Source organism: Ammospiza caudacuta, chromosome 4, assembly GCF_027887145.1.
Source record: "Ammospiza caudacuta isolate bAmmCau1 chromosome 4, bAmmCau1.pri, whole genome shotgun sequence".
NCBI classification, from domain to species: Eukaryota; Metazoa; Chordata; class Aves; order Passeriformes; family Passerellidae; genus Ammospiza; species Ammospiza caudacuta.
In genome coordinates this window covers 12,641,817-12,655,477 of record NC_080596.1, presented here as the reverse complement: position 1 = coordinate 12,655,477, position 13,661 = coordinate 12,641,817, and the positions used below count along the sequence as shown (strand labels likewise).

General features: G+C 38.4%; 1 protein-coding gene across 1 annotated transcript in view; it reads right to left on the bottom strand.

The window, feature by feature from the left end:
- Positions 1-13,661, bottom strand: part of FAM241A (family with sequence similarity 241 member A) — a 297,189-nt gene that overhangs the window by 218,203 nt on the left and 65,325 nt on the right. Inside the window, exon 2 of the mRNA XM_058803555.1 lies at positions 7,390-7,468. The gene's annotated coding sequence lies outside the window, so the exon portion shown is untranslated. The remainder of the gene's footprint in view (positions 1-7,389; positions 7,469-13,661) is intronic.

Genomic DNA, 13,661 nt, shown 5'->3' with positions numbered 1-13,661 from the left:
AAAGAGTTTTGTTGGCCATCTAAAGCAGCCTTCTAAAATCTTTTGTCTTTCTTTGCTATTTTAATTTAAATTTTATCTAAATTGTGTAGGAAACATTTGCCTGCAAGAAAATAAACCTAGAATCTTTTTAACTCCTTAGCACACATAGAAAATCATCTAAAGGTAACTCCAAGGACTTCTCTACATTCATTGTAAGGAGGTACAAAACACTAAAAAATACTAGATGTTAATGTAAAGAGGACTTCCTTTTTTCACTTATGTAGCTAAGCACAGAAGTTTAAGGTCTTTGCACTTTCAACAAATTTCTTTCACTGGCCACCAAGGAAAATGAAACAAAAAAAAAAAAAAACAAAAAGAAAAAAAAAAGGAGAAATAAGTTCTGTCCATTTTCAATACATCTTCAATGATGTGAAAACTTACCTTTGACCTTCTACCTTAGGCAAAAAGTATTAATTTCCCTGTTAAATATAAAGCTTTTCCAAAAGCCAGAGTAGAAAAACATAATTGCTGTGCCATCATTGGAAACTACTGTTAAATAGAAACTTTACTTTGTTTCATAAAAATCGCCTGGTTTTTAAAGCCCAAAAGAAAAGAACACCACCATCAGCATTTATATTGACAAGAATGTTCCTAAATGCCTTATCAGGGTGATTTAATTTTCCATCTGTCTGCTGGATTTGCTTTGCATGAAGATCTGGACACATACAAGAATGTGTGTGTTTTCTTTTTCTGCCATACTACTAAGAAAGTAACTCAGGATCACAGAGCAGCCTTTTGCTGCAACTAATCCCTCCGGATCTGGCCGAGCCTTTCAGGCAGCGCTTCCTGTCTCAACCCGCCTATGCCTTCTGAAAGCAGAATGAAAAAAACCAAAAATTTGGCAAACAGCCATTTAAAAAAAATACCAAAACATTTGCTATGTAGGTCGATCTTCAAAGAATGCTTAAACCCCCCCAAAAATGAGCGGTACAGAATCCTAGCTATTCTTTGGTTCATCACATAGTGTCAAGGTTTTTCCTAGGGTCAGATTTGAACCCTCAGTAGGGGGAAACCCCAATCTCTGTATAGCATTGGGAAGAAAAGGCAGGGTTTGCATCATCAGAGTTAAAACAAGTTCACTGAGGCAAGGCTAAGGACCTGATTATTTTTCCATATGAGCAAGAGCTGACTGAGAAATCCACAAAATAAACCAAAAAAAGCTATTTTTAATCTCTTAAAGTTATCAGTAAGTTATTTAAAAAATACTATTCTTCTCAGTATGTAAATACAGTAGTAGTGACTAACAGATGTGAGAACCACATTTACTAGGAACATAATAACAGATCAGAATCTAGGACCAGACTGACCACCTCTGACAAAGCAAAGAATCCTATGTTTGCAAATTTCAACTGACTGAGATAATCTCTATATATGGGCAGCAGAGTAAGGAAGGATGTGTGAACCTATCATCTCTTTCTTGGCACCTGTTTTAACTTCAGGCAGTTATAAGCAAATATAAACGACACATGCAAGGTCTTCAAAGCATTCAACAGATCTCTATAGTTCACCTGCTGTGTTTAGGTAAGCAGGCCTTACATAAAGCAGCTCCACTGTCACTTGGTGAGCTTATTCTCCTGCGAAGCACCCTCTTATGATGGAGAGGCCAGAAGGTGTCTCTCTCCCTCTGAATTTACGATCTACCCACTCACACTGATTGGTGCAGCTTTGTCACTGGCTAACTTCCCACCCCACAGTAAAAGCAATAAAGAAAACTCCTCAGTGCCTCAGAAGTCACTAAGTCTTGTCATGTCCATGTGATGTCAATGCTAGCTTTCCCAACAGAAGTCCTATTAGCCTGCTCCCTTCTCCCACTTATAAAAAGAGAACACAACAGTAAGGAATTGGCCAGATCTTACATTTCCACACACAAGAAGTTGTGCATTCTCCCTTTAAATCAATATATGGTGTGTCAACAATACAGAAGTTACTGTTTTTTCTTTGTTTGGGGATGTTGTTGTTGTTACGAATGGGGTTGGGTTTTTCTGTTTGTTTTGGGTATTTATTCATCTGGTTGTATGGCCATTTGTTCTGGTTGGTGTTTAATAGTGCCAAGACACACTTCTACTTCCTACATGGGGCAAAACATTCTATTTAGCTCCCAGAGCAGCATAGATCTCCCTTCGTTATTCTTTGGGAATAAAGCAGACATACATTTTCCTGACCTTTTTTGTTTTTCATGATAGAAAGTAAAAACAGTTATTCTTGCCATGTTCTGAAGTTTTTAAAGCTTACAGAAGTGTTTATAGATAGGATGGCTTTTATTTTCATTACATTTTCTTAATAACAAAGAACAAACAATAGCACTGCAGGTAATGCAAGATGGCAGCAGAAAAAAACAGGCAGGTGAATATGAGAAAATCGTATCAGTATTCCTTCCTCACAACACAGGAAATACCTATTGTCCATACCACTTTTCATCATGGGCACTGAAGCAGGATTAGAAGAGTGCTTAACCAGACTATGTAGCCTTCACTGAAAGGGATAGAGTAACCCAGAAAGTTCCCACTCCATACCATCTCCCTCCATGGTATGAAATATAACTAGTAATTTCTTTCCTTTCCAGCGATTTACTGTTCTGTAGATAAATTTAATCCTCTCCACTGTCTCCCACATATTTTTTTTTTTTTTTGCAAAAACTTGGACCCAGGAAAGAATTCTTAAAAGGAATATAGATTTGCTATTATAAAGGAAGGCAACAGCCCTACTGCCCCTGAAGCTGTGCTCAGAAGGATTAACCACACATTGCATTGGCATGTATTGCTCTGTATGTCTCTTGCAGGTTTAAGATTAAAATATTCCTTGGCAAAACAAGGATTGTGGAAAAACTTATGACAGTGGCAAAGAATTGTGATACACACATATTCTGTAATTTTACATGATATTCACAAATATGTTTTATACCAGATACTCTGATGTAAGGGGAGAATGAAACAATGGCATTTTTTGTTTCACCTTTAAAGAAAATGAGACTTCTCAATGCTGTGGAAGTTTTTTTCTCTGAGGAGAAAGGAATGGACTATTTCCTATGGTTGCCAAAAGACTGAGGTCTGCCAAAGAGGCTCATTTTCTTGCATCATCTTACAGGAATGATCCACCAAGGTATATACTGGCCAGCACAGCATCTGGAAACTTTGCAGCTAAAATTGAATGCCAGAGCGCACTGAGGCAAAATATAAGAAAGCTATTTACAGTGACACATATGACAATAAAGATCAGAGCATAGTTTTGGCACAGAAGAAAATTCAACCCTCAACTTTTGGTATGTTTGCCAGTATCTGATTTAGTACAATTATTCACTTAACAAGGCTATTATTTATTCATTTCAAAAATGAAGATAATGGCCTCAAGTGTTTAATTACAAAGGCAGACTAAAGGGGAAGAAAAAAACTCCTTAAACCACATCTTAAAAAAAAAAAACCAAACCTAAGCCAACCCACAAAACCTTTTCAAATATTCTCTTAAACTGTCCCAGAATTCTTTTCATTGATGTTTATCCTGTCATTCTCTGGAAATTCTCCTCATTTTTCTCCAGAATATGTACAATACAAATACTAGGCAGAAACTGCGTAAGTAAGCAATACACACACCTACACAAATGTATACACTATGTTATTGCTAGATACTTTAATACTTATATATTCTGTGCCATGGGAAGTGCACATTCTGTGTACTTATGCAGATGGATAGATAAGAAACCAGTTGAGTGGAGAGTACTAAAGAGGAAAATTATGTCTTGAATATGACTGGGTGATTATATTTAGACTCAGAAAGATCCACTGAAGGGGGAATCATCTGCTTTACTGGCTAAACTCCTGGAATAAGCACTGGTACAGTATTCATTTGCAACCTAGCAAATCATTGCAATGTAGGCCATTGTGTGGATTATGAAAATGCATTAAATTAAATATTTTTATGGAGTTTTTCTCCCACCTTAGGGTGCAGTCAACACTTTCCTCCTTCCTGTCTGACAATATGTTGCCATGCTATAAAAGCTCTACTGCCCATTTCAACGATTAGCTGTACATCAGCATTACTACTTCAAATCCACAAGTTTCACATCAAGCATTAAATGGGATGAATATTGATCTGCTAAAGAGGATTTATTTATTTCTAGCTCTATCCAAAGATCAACTACTAGCAGCTTTTGGTGGATCTGTTGAGCTCTCACAGCACAAAGCTACTGCATACATGACACCGGACTTGACATTTCAGTTCTGGAAGAAAACCAAACAGTAAATTCACTGCAATAATCCTAGATAAATGAGATGATCACTGGAAAAGCTGAGATAGTTAAGTGGTCTATCAGAAAAGTCCAAAGGATGATATTGAATTGTTGCTACATAATAACCTATCTCATGACAACATGGCACAAGATCATCATATCAGATGCCAATATTTTCACCTTATAAAAGCCCCATGACTTCAGATTATCTTGGAATACTTCACAATTATGTTCTGAGCTGAAAATTTTATGCTCAGCGTGATTATAATCAGATACATGTCAATATCACAATATTTACCCATGCATTCCTTTTTTGTCCGGTTCAGTCAATATCACACTAATAACTGTATAATGCAGTCAAGAAACACAGATATCTATTTCCACCCTCCCAGCACAGGTAGGAGCACTGCCCTCAAAATGTTCTTTCCACTCTATGTCAGTGGGGATCACTTTTTACTCTTTGGCACTGATAAAGGAGGAAAACATACAAATGGGTGGATGAGGACTGCAGGCAGATTAGAGAAGAACTGGCCTTTCCTTTTATACTCAGAAGGCAAGGGCATAAGAGGATGCTATGTTTCCACTGACTTTGACAAGGAGTGCTTGAAATGCCAATGTAAGAAGCAATGAAATTCTTCCTGTGTCACTCACACAGGAAGTTGGAAAAAATCAGTCAAAATATTGCCTCAGTGCTATGATTTCATCAAGACATAAAATTTCAGTAGCTAATAACATCTAATAGTCATCTGTTAAAAGTTTCACTTCCATTTATCTGATTTCTCTGCACAAACTTTCCCTCATGAGACTATTTTTTTAAAGAACACATGGAGAAGAAACATAAACAGTGACATACAATGAGAATATTTGCTGCCAATAAAGACTGCCTAATTTTCGTCTTCTCATACAAGCACAGCTCTCAAAGAAAACCTTCCAAAAAACATCAGGAATAAAACCTGTGCAGCATGTTATCGAGACCAGATCTGAAAACCAATGCTTTGTTTTGTTTGCTTGAACTCTGTGAATTCCTAAATGTCCTTGCCACAAGTAGCACTCAGTTTAATTAGGTTTTTGTCTGTAGAACAGTGTCTGCTTCACCGAGGAAACAGAATTTTGGGCCAATTCCAATTGTCAATGAAAGAGGAGCAAGAGGTATTTCAAAATTAGCCCTGCATTTAGACAAACCTAATTTGTTTTGTTGCTTGGTTTTTAAAAATATATATCTTCCATTTCATCTGTATAAAAAATAAGACAGGCTTCTGAAGACAGCATTTATATGTTCAAATACACTTCAAAGGCAGAAGTTTGTATTATTTATAAAATCTCTTAAATGAAACAACTCAAAAGAAGTTTAAAAAGGTAATCTGAAATCTTTCCTGGGTAATCTCTGCTTGGTTAAATATCTTTAATGGGGTATCATTACTTGGTTAAATATCTTTAATGGGATATCATTTTATCTTCCAACAGCCTATGTCATTCTTTTGGAAAAACAAAACAAAGTAAAATGAAACAATATAACCATAAGTAAATAATGTTAGGAGAGTCAGTTCTATGTTGCCTGAAGCTTTCAGGCTATTTGTATCTGGAACACATGATACAATACCAAATTCATATCCTGAGAAGTATGAATCTTTTTCCTGTCATTCATATTCTCATAACATGGCTCTCTATAAACTACCTTCTAGGAACAGTGTCTACATTTCCAAGATAATTTGGTAGAAACTTAATTAAAGTCACTAATTCTTTCAATTTTTTCCACTATTCAATGAATTTAAAATAACAGTGTTGTATAAGGAAAACTTACATAAAAAGATCATGCCTATAAATATTTCTGTAGTTTGTTTGGAGTATCTATCAAAAGGAAATAATATCAGGGATATTTGCTTTAATGTAGCACATAATGCTTTCACCTAACAATAATTCCTTTCTTCAATAGCACTTCATGACACTTATCAGTGTGAAAAAGGTTGCACTGTTCATGGTTTGAATATAACTGCAAAATCTGAGGCACGGTGAATCTCTGTATTCTATCTTTTATCCTGACAGTGTCCTTTTGGCATCCCTATGGTAATTTCTGCCTCTGCAACTTGCTGTACAATTTAATTAAAAAAGGCATAAACTCTTTCTTCTTCCTGCCCTTCCCCCCAACCCTCTGCACTAAATTCCAAAAATGTTGAAAAAGGCTCACATTTTAAAATTATTTTATAGTGAGTTTAAAATTAACCTTTTTATTCTTCCCCTCTACCCCCCCCGATTTACTCACTCATCCTTTGATCACATCTAATCTGCATGCAGACAATGAAAAAACAAAGATGCCATAAAGCAATATTTGGTGTTGAAACAGAGACACCAGTCATCCTTGGAATAATCACCAAGAGAGGTATGACCAAAGGCCAAACTCTTCTGCAGAGCTTCCACCAAGTCATGTGAGAAACAACCTCACTGAGCAATTTATGACAGTGAAATTTCTTCAGGCAGCAGCATCTCTCAAATGTGCCATATTAACATGTAAATCACAGATCCTTTTGTGAGTCCATATTTCCACACAACAGAACATTTTCTCTTTTGGCACCAAACAACAAATTATATAACTTTATGTGCTAATTAGGAATTTTGTGAAATGTCAGTCTGTCCCATCCCATCTTCCCACCCCCCAAGTACTCATTTTAAAGAATTATCACAATCCAAACAGCACTATATGATGAACTCTGTGTAATACATACACCATGTGAAATACAGATGAGGATTTTTTAATATATTGTGCTACAAATCAAAAATTCTAACACTGCCTAACAAAACTCCTAGCTGCATAAAAAGATGCAATAAACCTCTCTAACAGTAGCTGATTTGTATGCAACATTGACCATAAGGGTAACTCTTCAGTAAACCTGAATCTCATATATAATGCATAGCAGTTAATAAATCATAGTAAAATCAGGTGGCTTAAAGCCAACAATACCCAACTAGTAATGGAAAGGAGAGAAAGATTTATAGAGAAACAGACTCTGTCTGGATTTTGCTTTAAAGAGGCTCACACAGTGCAGTAGGAAGATCTTGCTGTGGTTTCCAAGTGGACACAACTGTGTCATGCTGACTCACTTCATCCTTCCCCCAACATTGTTCTCACTTACCAGTGATGCCTCTTCTCCAGAATCATCATCTTTGACCTTCCACTGGAATTTTTTGCCTGTCAGCTCCGCAGCATCTGAACTGGAAAGAAGAACAAAAACATCCCAGGCTAGATTTCAAACTTAAAGATACTTAAAAAGAACCTCCCAAAACTGGCTTCTCAAGCCTCAAAAAGCCATGCTATGAATTATTAAAAGGATCACACATTTCCCAGATCCAAAATCCAGCTGCATAGAACGGAGAAAACATACTTCAGCGCTTAGGATCGGAAGAATGTTTTTTTTGCTTTAAATATCAAGTGTAAAACTGTTCGCTCTCTTCTCATTGGAGATCCAGAGGAGCAGGATATTAGAGACGATTGCTGCTGCAGAGATCTGAGAAAATTCTTTTCTTGTTGTTTTAGAGCTTGCCCATGGTGACCAGAGGCCCTTAGCCAGGCAAAAGCATTAGTGCAAAGTTAAGGTGCAGCACTTCCACATTAAGCATGCTTGCAGCTTCACCAACAGATAGTGTGATGTCAACTACATATGTGTCAAAACTGGTACAATACACTTATTTCTTAGGAAGCACATTCTGAAGGCATAGATAGATAACTAACACTGAAGTTCTTCAGTTCTCAGTTACCTTTGTTCATATCATATGCTTTGACTACAGGGAAAACATTTAAGTTCTATGTTTGGTTATGCTAAATTTATGGTTATCATTGCTGGGACCATCCTGGTTCAGGATTTAGCTTGGGAAAACTGCAGCAAAATTTCTAAATCGAATTAAAACCAAATCCCCGCTTCTCTGCACTAAAAAGCAAATTACAAAACATCTGTTTATATCAGGTCTTTAAAGCTGATTTTGTCACGAAAAATACCCGAGTGTCAGACTGGTACCACACCACCACAAGCTTTTTAAAACTAAAAGCCCCTTCCAGCGCGCCTGTCCAACGCACAAATACACCACGGCCACACTGCCAAAACCAATCCAGATTAGAAGAACCTGGCACAGAGGGAGAGCCCTTCCCTTGCCGGGTGCGCTCCCGGAGCCCCGTGAGGGGGAGCGAGCGCTGCCCGTGCGGGACCGCGGACGCGGCGCCGCTTTCCCGGCCGGGAGTCCCTCGGGAGGGCGGTCCCGCTGCCGGAGGGGTCCGGGCGGCCGCGGGGCGAATCGGGGGAAGGTGCCCGGGAGCATCGGCCGCTGTCCGGGCACCGCGCTCGGCCGGGGTTCGGCGGCGATCGGCGGCCTCCGGCCGGGCGCATTCCCGGCCCGGGCACGAGATGGCAGCACCCGCTTGCGGAATGGCGGAATGGCGGGCAGCGGGCACCCGGAGCGGGCACGGCCCGGGCTCGGCTCCCGGCTGGAGAGCTCAGGCCGGCCCGCCCTGTGCCGGGGAACGCAGGGCAATCACAGGATTATTACAAAAAAAATTACATCCCCCCCCAACCACAGTGAGACGCAGACTGGAGACAAAATGACCACAGCGAAACTGACAGAAATGACGCGAAATCTACCATTTCAGACGGAGATAAATAGTTAATTATCACCTACTGCCAGGGCAAAGAGTAGGATTTTCTCCACTGACCTCAGTTAGCAATAGGGTTGAGTGCAAAGAAGTGGGCCCGTATGTTTTTCACGGATATCTTGTTTTCGGCAAAAAAAAATTATTCTTTTCTTTACATGACAAATTATTTTCTTGAAACTTATTTGCAGTATCAAACGGCAGCAATGAAGTCCTTTGAAATGATGCCTAAAAGCCAGTCTCAATAACATTTATTTAGGGATGATCATGATGATAATAATAAACAAATGAGAGTTCTTACCAAGTGATTAAGTTTGTTCAGTTTGTGTATAGTTTGGTCTAGTTAATTTTGCAGATTTTTGTGATGCAAAACAAAACAACTAGCACAAATGGTTACCAGCCCAGAGTTTTCCATCTCTGCTGTGCTTTAAAAAAGTAGGAAGATAATTCAGAAGAAATAACCTTTACATAAAACTGTCGTGCAAACAAACATTTGTTGCTAGCCCTACAATCGGTGAGCTACCATGCAAGCAGAGGGCTCTCAGCTGCTGCCACCCTGTCCTGCCAGAGGCACAGCGGGGTCCTGGCCTGAGCAATACTCGAGCTCATGACCCCACTGCAGCAGCTCTCCCAACACAACAACCCCTGCAAAACTAGATGCAGGTAGAACCCACTAATTTTTATGCCTTTGGCTTCGGAGCATTGCCCATGCAGGGGACAATCGCTGGAATCCCATTTTGTGCAGGTACAACTCACGCAGGTGCTGTTTGAAGGAAGCACAAGCAAGAAGGAATCCACCTCGAAGGCAGCACCCGACTCACTGCCATAGTGAGGAATGCACACTGCTGGAAGGTTCTGCCATTTCCCTGTTTCATTAAACTGGAAGCAACAAGGCCCAGAGGATGTAGAAGTGCAGAGTATGCTGATGAACGAAAGCACACTGTTCTTACATGCACAACTGACAACAAATAATCATCGCTAAGGTTTTTTACGTATCAATGCAAGCACTGGACTGTGCTTTTCTGGCAAGAAATGTAAACTTACTGACTATACTCCACATTGTCTTTACAAGTAGCCAAGAAAGTGTTATTCCAGAATTCATAGTTAGACTTGGTAATATTTTGCAAGGAACGGTCTGCTGGCAGACTCTGAGGATGTACAGTCTGTACAGTGTCTCGGTTTGTGGTTTGACTGTAGCTCTTAGCCAGAATATTCCACTGTCAATCAATCCTAAGCAGAAAAAGACACTGCTCTGGGTATTTAATTAAAAAAAGAACATGTATGAATTAAGAATTTCCGATGAAAAAGCAGCAAAAATGTATAAAACCCTCAAGTTAATCAAGAAATAAATTATTGGAGAAAAAGTATAAATAATAAACATATTTTTTCCTAACACGATCCCTAAAGCTAGAACAGAAAAGAGCAAAAATTCTGACTATCTTTTAACCAAAATTAGAGTAAAAATACTGTTATTTTGTTGGGTAGGTGGAGAGAAAAAATCAAAATCAACTAACACCCTTTTGCCCTGATCCCTCAGTGTCTTCTGCAAGAGAGTTACATATTCCGTGTTCAGGAAGAGTCCTACTGACACTGCATGGTTCGGCCTGTCTGCAGTGCATTTAATCGCTGTTTAATTCCCATTTATCACTCCCATAATAGATGAGACTCCCTGAGCAGGCGGGGGCCCCCAAAATCTGTATTTGCTTCTAACATTTTTTAAGTCCTTGATAGACCATGCATAGAGTGTCAAGCAGATCTAAAATATGCAACTAGAAAATAGTGCATTAAGCTTTCATATAAACGGCCATTTGGTAATGGTTTGTAATATGTGCTGTTTGAAATAATGGTACAAACTCAGCAAAAGATGATGTAAGATTAAATAAAGAGGGTCAGAAGTTTGGGGAGAAGCAGTGAACAGTAGCAGAGGAGCACAGCAGCTGTTACACAGCACACAGCAACACCACAGAATAGTTTATGACAGGAAGTGAAGAAAATTCCACAACCCACCTGAAGCTACAGTGGGAATTATGTAGGCAAAATATAGTTATTAAAATTGGAATGCAACCAAGACTTCAGGGGCTAATAATGCTTCTCTTGCAAGAGATAGCAAAAAAATCCCCAAGCATCTTCACTGACCACAAACTGCAAGACCACAGCTTTACATCTCAATTGAAAGACACGACTTTTTCCATGATAAATTGTTACAAGAACGTGATCTTTCTGGGATGTGATTTCCTGGCCAGCAGGCTCCATTTCCTTCCAAAAACTGCAAAAAGAGTTAGTGACTTCAGGATTAAAAAAAAAGTAATCTCTCTAATATACATCTCTCTATAAATATACGTTCCTTTATATATGTATATACGCACAAACATGTTTATATAGATACTGTATAAAGAAAAAAAATCCTCTTTAAAGCTACTGCCAGTGTTTAAAAAATAATTGGCCAGTCTCAATGAAATGCAATTTGGCAGTCACAATGTGAATATATTTACCATATATTGTGCCCATTAAATTTCCTTATGCTAAAATTTTATTATTTCTTGCTTAGAAATTGAATTAATTTTACAGCCCAAATAATCACTTCAATGAGGACTTAAAACACCTCACAGAAAAATTAAATTACTCAGAGCGTGTAGTGTGTTTTATGCCTGCATCTGTAAAACTCATACATGTCATGCACAAATATTTAAGTATATAAACGTGCAGATTCTGAAAGTACATATGCATTAGGACCATAAATACTCCCAGGAGTGGAACACACACATTTATGCAGTGTGTATTTGTTTATACAAGTATGACTAAAGTACATAAATGTAGATAAGCCTTGTGTATCATACATTGTAGGTGCTTTACTGTGATATAAAAGATTCTTTTATGATGAAATTTGAGATGCACGTGTTCCAAGGAAAACTACATGGAAAATAGCTGTCTAGCTCATCTCAGGACTGAACAGATAATGGGTGTTACTCCAATTTGTAAAATCCCTTTTACAGCCACTGTACATACTAGAGAAATTTTTTTTGCATATGTTTATTTAAAACTAAATTTGTAGTTCTATTTTGCTGCATTGAAAGATACCAATCTCTTGCAGAGACGTAAAGCAGCATTGATTGCCATAACATCTGACCACATTAAGAAGGAACATGCAATGGTAGGCACACAGTTTTCTTTAAAAATGACAATTCTTCTGAATGCAGGCTGGTATCAATAACATTGGGTGGCTTAGAAACTCCAATAAAATTGTACCCATAATAAGTCCTGATAAAGCACCAGAAATAATTTTTCTTTTCTTTAAATGTAGCATAATAAGTACTGAATATGTTAGAAAATAACTATCTATATATAAAACCCCAACTACTATATAGTCCTTCATTACTTGAAAATATTAATTTTCCTTGCTTTATTCAGTGCTTTGAGAAAGATCCTAATGCAATTAATGCTGAACAAATAGATGCAACATTTAAGACTTTGACTTTGCAACCTTAGTGACTTTCTCTTATTGTCAAGGTGAATTTTTGAGATACACATTGAGTAAATATATAAAATATTGGGCCTTCTCACTGTATCCTTCCTCCTCATAAATTTCTGGCCTTAAATTTTTCTTTTGACTATCACACTAAGTCCAGAGTCTGGAGCATAATTTGGAAGTGCACACAAATGGAGTGACTAGAGCCTCTCAGATTGCAGTATCCCCTGTTCTTGGCTGTCAGACCAGCCAGGTACACAAACCCCAATGAACACGCGCTGTGCCCTCCCCCTGCAGGCTGGCCAGGCCAGAGCCGGATTTTCCCTGGGATTTATGTGACCACAGTAGCTCCTTACAGCTTAGGCTGGGGGAGCTCATGCCTACACCGTCCACACTGCTCATCTCATCCTGGGAACTGCTACCAGAAGGTGCAATTACAGGCTTGTCTGAAGACACACAGGAGAGTTTTAGCCACAGGGAGTCTCTGTGGGACTCTACCCTCTAGGTGCAATTACTGAATTTGCCTCACAAGCGCACTATTAGTGCACACTTGAAATCTGGATGTTATGAGCGTGGATATGTGCTCACAGTTTTGGAAATTTGCCCATTATGCTGACTGCCCAGGGAAGAATCACACACTTCTCTTGTGCCCAAACTGTGGCAATGCTTTTTGTTGTTGTTTTAAGGTAATAATTCTTTTGATGCCTGCAGAAAGAGCATAAATAACTAGGGTTCAGTTTCATTCCCCAAATTATTTGTACTTACAGCCTGTTGGAAATTTAGCAAGCATTATTTGCAACTATGAACCAGGAACATAAAGATTTACATGACCTTGGAATTCACACCACAATTATCTATAAATTCTGACTCTAGTCCTGATTATTTATCATCTTTTTGAAGTGTAAGCATATAGAGACTTTCACAAGGCTAAGCAGAAAACCATCCACAACTTAAAACCGCCTTAAGCAATATTTGCAGTACAGAAGAACTGATCCTCTGATCCTAAGGACAGCTATTCCCAAAATAATCTGATGGAAATACATAAGAGAGCAAACTCAAACGAAGATTATTCACACAAGGACGGAATTTGAGATTGGGTCCTGGTTTTTAATTTATTACTTTAGACTGAAAATCACAAAATACTTGATTTCTTTGTTATTACTGAGCTTTATAGCCTTTTAAGTCATCAGTTGTCCTGTTTTGTATTTCATTTCTAATTCTTTGCTTCTGCTGTTTTGCCCTTCCCATACCAGTCATTCCAGTTTTCCTTACCTACACATTTTTGCACAGCTGAAGAGGAG